Here is a 10,204-nt window from a genome sequence, read left to right on the forward strand (position 1 = left end):
TTGAGTATGATTAACAGGGATTAACATGATATGAAGATAAGGAATGTTTCATTAAGCAAAATGAGGAACAATTCCATAGTGGTAAAATAATAATTGAAATTATGTTTAGTTTTAGTTTGACAACCATTGTGTTTTGAACTTAAAGGGTCTATAATGGGGGTATAGTGAAAATAATGGATTAACCATCCATCTTCGTTTATTAAAAGGAATTGGAATAGTTTTATAAAAACTAGTGCATATATTCTGGTATTTATGATTATAGACAATGTCTGTTTTTAATATCTGTGTAGTGACTGCGGGTCTAGCCCATGCTAGGAATACAGCAACGGTGCTTACTTATTTAGCCCGGCTTCCAGAGGATAAATATGTAAACCAACCAAACCTAAATATTGTGACCAAAGTTAATCAGAAACTGTGTGAAACCCGCTTCGAATATTTTGAGCGTTTCTGTGCAGCTTATGAAAATGAATGTGCTGCCAATGATAATGATAAAGATTATGATTCAGCTATCGTGATTGAATCCACCACTGGTGGATGGTCAAAAATATACAGAGAACTGCTTATCAGTGGCTCTGTTTACATTCCTGATTGGGACACATCACTGCTACAATGGTGTGCAGTAAGTTGGAGCCGTTTGCAAGCTCACAGTGATCAAACTATAGGCAAGGGGTGTGTTTTCGTCTGAGAAAGAACAAGAGATAAAAAAGAAGATTGAAAGATTTAACTTGTAAGGAAATCCTTTTAAAGGAAAGATCTATAATAAGTACCGGTTGATGTAAAATGAAGTATAATGACTAAAAAATATCAGTTGCAAAAAATATAAAAATAACTAAAAGGATGATTGTGTTTTAATGAAACGTTATTAAGAACTAGAATAATTCTTTTTATATAAGATCAAATAAGCAGAAGCAGTAGTACTGGATTAACAGTTGCTAAATGTAAAATGTGTAGAAACGCATCTGATTAAACAAACAGCCTGTTAAACTAGAAGCTGATGTTTTGCTTTCAAAAGATAAGCTTGTGACTGCGGCTGTAATGAAACAGTTCGCTTATCTGAATCTGGCCCCACCATGATGATGTGCTGTGGCTGAAACTGCCAGTGCGACAGAGACTCAATTTGAGTGGAAATTTGTAATGTCTAAATTCCCTGATGTATGGGCAAAAGACAACTATAAAAAATATGTTGTATTGAAAATGTATGTCATTTCTGACAAAGATGCCTTAAGCTGGGCTAGAGTTAAACAATTGTAGATAAAGTCTGCTGTTAAAAGTTGATGAAAATGCAGAGTACCAGTCCTGAATGCCTCTGAAAGTCTCTCTCTCATTCAAGGTCAGCAAGTAAAGGAGATATCTGAGCCTTTGTCATAAGTAATAAGCTATTTATAGTAAAGCACATTGTTTCAGTTGGAAATCTAACACAGAGATGTTAAAATAAATAATGTTACAGGATTTTATACATTTAGAGGGCAATTTGTAAATGTTTTAAAATTAAAACTGAATGACTTTAAATAAGTCTTTAAAATAATAATGCATGCCTTAAACGATAGAAGTGACATTTTGACTAGTTTATTTTAGGACCAGTGACTTCTGTCTCATTTTAGTCCCCACCATACAGGGCCGATGGCTCCGTATACAGATGTAACAGTACACTGAATGTACGGTTGTGATCTAAATTCACTGAATATAATCTAAGTAGCTAGGTTGCTGCTTTTAAGATGGATAATGGATTTAAGTGATTAAATACTGCTGTTATTAACGTCTCTTACGCAGTGATGTTTAACAGAATTTTTGCCACAACAACCCCAAAATCGATATGGTTTATGGTAACAATTATCAAACAACACTATACATGTTTGGTATCATTTTAAATGTCTCAGTGTGACAGTGTGTACAAAGGTCTCCTCCCCAAAGATGTAAATCAAAAGGTAATAATGTTTTTTAAGAGTTTAAATATATCTTGCTTGCGGAGGAGGGTGGGTCTTCCAGGCAAATGACATCCTGCCCTCAAAAGGTGTAAACTCTGGATGCAAATTCCCATTGTTAGCACATGTTTCCATTTGAAAGAAGGAAAATGCCTCAAGAGGCTTGGCGTGTTTCTGTAGTCAGATCCGTCCGTAATGCTGAAGATGTCCTCAAGACTCTCAGCATTATGTATTTTTCTAATGTCAGGTAGCCTATGTATCTTTTCTCTTTATTCCAGAGCATTTGATGTTTTGTATTTATTATCTTTGAATTGATTATGTAATTGGCATGATACATTTACCTGACTAATAAAAAATTGTTAAATTTGGATTTATTCTGATTTACTCTGAAATTTGTAACTTTAGTAGATTACGCTGTATCTATTGTTTCCGAAAAACTGCGTCAGATTAGTGACGGACTAGAGTCCAGTTTAGAGTGGAGCATAGGGCACACCAACTGCGATTGTAGAGTAAATTGAAAGCATAAATAGAAAGAGGGTGGGTGTGGGGGTCTCAGGCCCATCTCTCGGATGCGTCTCGGCTGTAACACAAAGTAAATCGTTTTTATTACACACAAACTGGTTGTTTGCATGGTTATATATATATATATATAAACAATTATGATTTCCATTACACGAGAGTAGATGTTAAAACTTCATGCTGATTTGCATTCGGCTTTCGCCAAGATAAGCACCAACTAAGACGTAGCTTTACAGTAACCTATGAGTCTCCATCCAGTTACACTTCCTTCCATATGGTGATGTGAATATCCTTCTGTCGCAGTAGGTAGTAATGGCTAAAGTATATTTCCTGGCGCGTCAGCACACACAACGGCTGCGATGCTGGCTCCGGGGATCAACCACAGTGTAGTCTCCCCAGCGGATCAGCATGACAACCATCTGGATTGAGCTGAGTAGGGTACATATCTGGGGTCTTCAAGTGGGCACCTTCCGTCCTCAGTGTTTCGTCGACTAGCCCAGGACACCTCAAGAGGGCTTGACAGTAATTCTGGCATCCCAGAGTCACCCCCTCCATTCCCCACTCAACTCAGCTCAGCTTATTTACCTGTACATCAGCGTTTCTTTCTTTCTATTGTGCTTGAGATCCCTCCTGCTGCTGAGGTTGCTCCTTCCTCGTAGTTCAGTGGCATAAACCCTTGATGTGACCTAAACACAATCTCCTAAACACAATCTCTAACACCCAATCTCACCGCAACCCGACCATACGCGCCAACCCGTTTGACTAAGGCTGTCGAAGCCCCAGTGTCGTCGCTAAAGCAGGTTCAATGGCAACGGTTCCATATGGCATACTACCTACTGCAACACACAACAACTGACCATACGTGCCAACCCGTTTGACTAAGGCTGTCGAAGCCCCACTGTAGTTGTTAATGCAGGTTCATTTGCAAAGGTTCCGTATGGCATTCTACCTACCGCAAAATACAACAATATCTGTCCAACACAAATCCTCATTCACGCAAAATACAGTACACGTGATTGTAATAACTATGATAACTATGTAAACTATACAAATAATCCAACAGACTCTTCAAGTTTTTCAAGAATTCTTCGAAACCGTAGTGTGTTGTCCTGTACACAGCCAACCAGAATCTTTCCGTCTCTAACCACAGCCAGTTGCTGCTCCTCTCTGCTGCTTCAGATAAGTTCTTCACTGTGCGACACAACTCTTGGCCACTGAATCCGATGTCTCTGAGAAACTGGGTTGTAGAGTGTGCCACAAATCCTCGACAACCCACTTCCACTGGATAAACCCGGACTCTCCATCCTCGCTGTTCTGCTTCAGTGACTCGATGACCATACCACAGTTTCTTCCTCACATACGCCACATCTACAGCATCTCCAGAGACCTTATGCCCCGCCCATGTGCAAGTAGAGCGGAAGAGCTTAAAAACTGGAGATTAGTGTCATTACTGTGCTCTGACTATAAAATTCTGTCCAAAGTATTGGCGATTAGATTAGGGAAAGTTTTAGATGACCTAATTAATCCTGACCAATCCTACTGTGTGTCTGGAAGATCTATATTTGACCAAAAAAAATGTAATCCGAGATTTGATGGATTTTTTAAAGATTTGTGGTGTAAATTTAGGCTTGATTTCCATTGATCAAGAAAAGGCATTTAACCACGTAGAGCATGATTATTTATGGAATACTCTAGATGCCTTTGGTTTTAATTTGGTTTTTAAAGGAAATATTACAGTATTATATAATGACATTGAGAGTGTTGAAAATGAATGGTGGATTGTGTGTTCCTTTTAAAGTTCAGAGTGGAGTAAGGCAAGGTTGTCCATTATCAGGCATGCTCTACACATTGACAATAGAACCACATATTAAGAAGGGTCTTAAAAGTTTTCTCATTGATAAACTGTGAAAGTATTTTGTTTTTTTTTAGCTTATTTGTAAGCCCGTCTAAATCGGTCCAGTGGAACGGGTGAAGGTCTCGCGTTACTGTCTATCCGCGTGGAAAAGTAATTTAGTTCCAATTAAACTTATCTGACTCCATTTTATCACGACCTCGAATTAAGGTAGGTTAGAATGCCAATTGGTTAATGGTCATTTATATAAAAGGTTAGCAGCACATTTGATTATTCTTTTCAACTCTTTACTTATATTTTACCCGTTCATATTAGGAAGCTAGTTTAGAGTTTACACCTTTTGGGAGCAGAATTCCATTTGCCTGGAAGACACACCCTCCTCTGTGTGCAATTATCTCTAAACTCTTAAAGGGTTAGTTCACCCAAAAATTAAAATTCGGTCAGTAATTACTCACCCTCATGTTGTTCCAACCCCGTAAGACCTTCGTTCATCTTCGGAACACGAATTAAGATATAACCCTTAACCCTTTAAGAACTTTATTACCTTTTGGTTTACTTCTTTGGGAATGACATTTCAAATGATACCAAACATGTATAATACTGTATGTTCATTATTCACATTAAACCATTTAGATTTTTGGGTGAATTTTGGTGATCTCAGCATGAAAGAGAACGAATGGGGGAAGAGGGAAAGAGATGTAAATTAGGATGATTCTAAGGGTGAGACTTGCGTCTCGAATGTTAATTTCCTTTGTTTTCACAGAGAGTTGCCTTCTTTTCCAGTTTTTCCAGTCTTACAGCTTATGCTGATGGCGTTATTGGGTAACACTTTATTTCGATAGTCCACTTTAGACATTCTACTAACTATAAGTAACTTAGCAGCTACATGTCAACTAACTGTCATTAGACTCTAGCTAATACACACACAGCACAGCGAGCCCAGGCCTGCGGTGATAGAGTCTCACACACAATCTTTTTATGAATGAAGGCCAGTATCACTGATATTAATATAGCTACTGATGTCTCCATTAAAATGATTTCCCAAAAAAATGTTTACATTTTTTAGGCTTCAAAAAACTATAACTTTTAATTTAAGTTAACTTAAAACAATCCTCACTTAAACCCATAATAAATGTCATATTTACCTGTACCTTACCTGTCTAACAGGTATGAAATATATAGAAATTGAATTAGGTTATAAAACAGTACGCACTGCATAAATTATAAATAAAATATAGATTAATCCTTATTACAGCTACAAGCGTTCTTTAATGAAGAGCAGTGAGTAATTGTCTCTGTTTCATTTGTTCTTTGGTTAACTTTATGGACAGAGAGAATGAGTGCCACTGTCACTTTAAGATCTGCCGCATCTCATTCTCTCACTACTCTTTACTTCTATTTAAGATTTTATTTAACTCATTTAAGACTGTTCTTGTGAGGATACTCGACAAAACAGACATTTTGGCATAAATGTGTGGGTCATTGTTCGTTCAAGCGCGAAAGAGAACTCGATACTGGCGCGCGTCTTTCTGTGCGTCCTGTGTGTGTGTGTGTGTGTGTGTGTGTGTGTGTGTGTGTGTGTGTGTGTGTGTGTGTGTGTGTGTGTGTGTCAAAAGGAATACATTCACTGACAGCGCGTTCTCTTTTGTCTTGTCGCGAATTAATGGTTTACAAGCATTTGCGTGAATAAGAGCGTGATCATATACAAAAATGTATCGCATGCGTTGCCGGAATACTTTAAACCCTGCGATATTAATGGAGCTGCATACAGTTATTTTTTTCTTCGCGTGTCGCGCCTCCCCTGTGCCTCTTTAGCGCCCCCCAGGGGAGGCGCGCCTTACCTATTGAAAACCGCTGCATTAGAGTATTAGTAGACTGTCTGCTTAATATCTGCCAACACTTTATTTTGTTGGTCCCCCAACAGACACTCTACTAACTATAAGTAACTTAGCAACTACAAGTCAACTTGTTCTTCTAACCCGAACCCTAACACCTAACCATAACCTACCAGTCTACTGACAGTCTACTACAGTCTACTAATACTCTAATGACAGTTAGTTGACATGTTGTTGAAAAGTTACTTATAGTTAGTAGAATGTCTAAAGTGACTATCGAAATAAAGTGTAACCCGTTATTGTAATTGTAAAATGATGTGAACATTTTAATGAAAAATTTGGAAGATTTTGAAATGATATCAGCTGCAAAAGTGAATTGGTTAAAAAGTGAAGCTGTTTTAGTGGGAGAGTGGAGTGTGACCCCCAAACTCCCAGTTGGTCTGACATGGAAAAAAGATGGCTTAAAATATTTAGGAGTTTATTTAGGAAAGGAGTCGTTTTAATTAATAAATTTGGAAGGGATGGTTGAGAAAATAAAGGGCTGTTTGGATAAACATAAGTGGATTAAGCAAATATTGCCTTATAGGGGTCGAACCCTTATTATTATAAACTATCACGATAGAAGATGCGGAAGCAGAATGCAAGTAAAACTCATTTAATGGTGTAACACACACAGTCAGAGCACACACAACAAGCTGGTGACGCAGGGACAAGATGGTCAGTAATCCAGAGTGAAGTGCCGTGGTGATGAGGTGATGAGATAATCCAGAAGTGTGACGAACCGAGGAACCAGACTGGAAACAGGACAAGACGTTGACGGGAACAGGATCACAAACGGGGAAACATCAAGCAACGATCTGACAAAGAGAGGAAAGTTCAGTGAATATTTAAAGGTGCGAAGATAGGCAGCAGCTGGGGAGGTGATTGCGATCAGCTGGATCGCTAATCGACCTGATCAGAGTGGAGCCGCCCACTCACACACACCCACACATCTAACAACAGAAACATGAGACTAGAAGGAGACAATGAATTTATAAACCGTGGCATAAACATTGTTGCTTCCTCTCTTTGGCATTGGCTGACTTGTGTTGACCCGCCACCACTCCTTCTGGCTAAGATCCAATCGATGTTGATAGAGTGATGATTGGGGCTAAGACGGTGTGGCTGACTCTGTGACAATTCCGAACTTGCAGTGGGAATCTCTTAAGTGAGAACGAGAAGTTTAAAGCTTACAGGCTTCTGTACGTCCATGTTTGTTTTATTTTTGAGTGTTCCTTATTATATCTAAAAATAAATAGCTACTGAATAATAATTTGGGCTCTGTTGTTAATTGTGACCTTTAACATTATAGTAATGTGCAATTAAGGGCTCCCCATATAGTTTACATCATTAGCTAATATAGATTTTTGTATCCTTTAGAAAATTTTAATTCGAGAATTTATTTAAACACTTATATCAACCCATTCTCACTCCCAAGGCGTCAAAACTGAAGCATGGTCAAGCGCCCCCGGCGTCACAATGAAGACGCCAAAGACGCCCCTGTGTGTCACTCTATGACGAATTTGGAACTCCATTGCTTTCAATGGGAAACATGTGGCGTCAATAACAGATGCAAATTTTATCAGTAGGAAATCACGCTGAAGAAGTCTCATTCCGAACTCATCGCGATATTTGGCATCAGTTCACATGTGCCAGATGTTGGTAAGTAGACGTAAATACCAAGGGGGTAATCTATCAGCCGGAAACTGAATGTTTGATATAAGCTAATGTCTTTTCTGTTTCTCGATATTAATCAGATTAGCTCTCTCATGTTCAGTCACTGCATTATATCTGTCATCTCCACGGATGCTTTGCGTTTCATTGCTTTCTAATTCAAATCACCTTACTAAACTAGGGTAATTAAACACTGTCTGTCACGGGACGTGCTGTTGGCCTAGACCTTCAATCAGTTAATCATATTTGTGGCGAGGGGGGCATGGTTTAGCGAAATCTGTAGAGAGGCGCGAGCCGAGCGGTAAGTAGGTCAAGTGCAGATGACGAACACCTGTGTCTGATTGCAGTGATTGGCGTGGAGAGACCACATATAAGCCGGCGGGAACGAGAGAGAGAGAGAGAGAGAGAGAGTTGGACTGGGACCTCGTGTGCTGCTTCCTGCCGGAAGTTCGCCGATCTATTTCACGTGTTGATTGTTGTTGTGCTGTGTCCTGCTGGGCACGGTTAATGCGCTACTGTGTGCCTCCTTTTCTTTTATTTGTTTTTGAGTTTGTGAATAAACGAGAGTCCCAGTCGCGCCGATCCCTGTCTTCTTCCTTCCACCCCCATTGAACCTCATCACACTGGTGCCGAAACCCAGGAAGGAAGAAGATCGCCGCCGCCATCATGCAGACCCCGCCAGGAACGCCATTTGCGGACATTATCCAATCGCTCGCTAGTCTTCACCAGGAGCAACATTGAGCCCTGCTGACCGTAAAGGAGGAGCAAGACCAGCGCTTTGAAATGCTCCTCCGAGGCCAGCAGGAGGACCGCGAGCTGTTCCAGAGCTGGATGGACCGGGAGATTCGGGCCGTCCCCTCTCCGGCTACGGCCTCTGCCCCACCCCTACCTCTCAACAAAATGGGCCACCAGGACGATCCGGAGGCCTTCCTGGATCTCTTTGAGAGGTCGGCTGAGGCCCGGGGATGGCCCCCAGCGGACTGGCCAATGCGGCTCATCCCTCTGCTCTCTGGAGAGGCACACCAACTGCCAGTCCAGAATCTCCTGGTCTATGAAGACCTGAAGCGTGCCATCCTTCAGCAGGTCAGCCGGACCCCCGAACAACATCACCAGAGGTTCAGGACCCTGGGCCTCGAAGAGTCCGGTCGGCCCTTTGCCATGGCACAGCAGCTCCGGGACTCCTGCCGTAAATGGCTGATGGCCGACGGAGGCGGCGTCGAGGCCATCATCGACCGAGTGGTACTGGAGCAGTTCGTGACGCGGCTTCCAAGGAAGACAGCGCAATGGGTCCAGTGCCACCGTCCGACGTCGCTGAACCAGGCCATCCAACTGGCGGACGACCAGATAGTGGCGTGCCCATGGGTCGGCGAACCCCTGCCATCTGCTTCTCTCTCTCTCACTCTCTCTCTCTCTCTCTCATCCCCTTCTCTCCCCAGTCCCCTCTCTAAGCCTGTCCCCCCTCCCAGGTCTCGTGGGGGGCTTACGCCCCGGCTGGCACCAAGGTGGAGAACGGGGACCCCGGCGGAGGCTGCTCCAACGCCCAGGGCCCCTCCCCGGGGGGCGGGCTCGACCTTCGGCCACTCGACCTTCCCGGCCGTGCTGCTGCTCTCTCCATGCCAATCTCTTGACCCGCTTCCTGCCACTGGGGCGGCGGGGAGGCCTGGGCTGGCCTGTTGGCGCTGCGGGGACACAGGGCACTTTATTGATCGGTGTCCGGTGATGGAGGTGGGGACACTGATCCGGGTCCCTGACGCGCCGCAGGCTGCCCCCAATCAAGCTGGCCTGTACCAGATACCAGTGAGTATCAAGGGGGGTACATATCAGGCTTTGGTGGATTCAGGGTGTAACCAAACCTCTATTCATCAAAGCCTGATTCAAACTGGCGCATTGGATAATAGCCGCATGGTTAAGGTACTGTGTGTGCACGGGGAGGTGGTGAATTATCCAATATTGCCTGTGGAAATTCAATTTAGGGGACAAAAACATAGAGTAGAGGTGGCTGTTCACCCGCACCTCAGGCATCCGCTAATTTTGGGGACCAATCGGCCAGCCTTTAATAAATGATTAGGGTATTTGTGTGCGGATGCCTTTTGGGCAAAAAGAGACAAGAGAAAGTCGGCGGTTGCTCAAACTGAAAAAAAGAAACTGAGCCGGGACCTCTGGGAGCTGTTCCAGTGAAACCGAGCGCTCTGGAGAGAACGGCGCAGTGGATAAGACACATGCCTTTGGTGTGAGAGATCCGGGTTCGAATCCACTGTGAGACACCAATGTGTCCCTGAGCAAGACACTTAACCCCTAGTTGCTCCAGAGGCGTGCGACCTCTGACATATATAGCAATTGTAAGTCCCTTTGGATAATAGCGT

This window comes from Rhinichthys klamathensis, unplaced genomic scaffold (assembly GCF_029890125.1).
Source record: "Rhinichthys klamathensis goyatoka isolate OS25496 unplaced genomic scaffold, OSU_Roscu_1.1 h1tg000036l_1, whole genome shotgun sequence".
Taxonomy (NCBI): domain Eukaryota; kingdom Metazoa; phylum Chordata; class Actinopteri; order Cypriniformes; family Leuciscidae; genus Rhinichthys; species Rhinichthys klamathensis.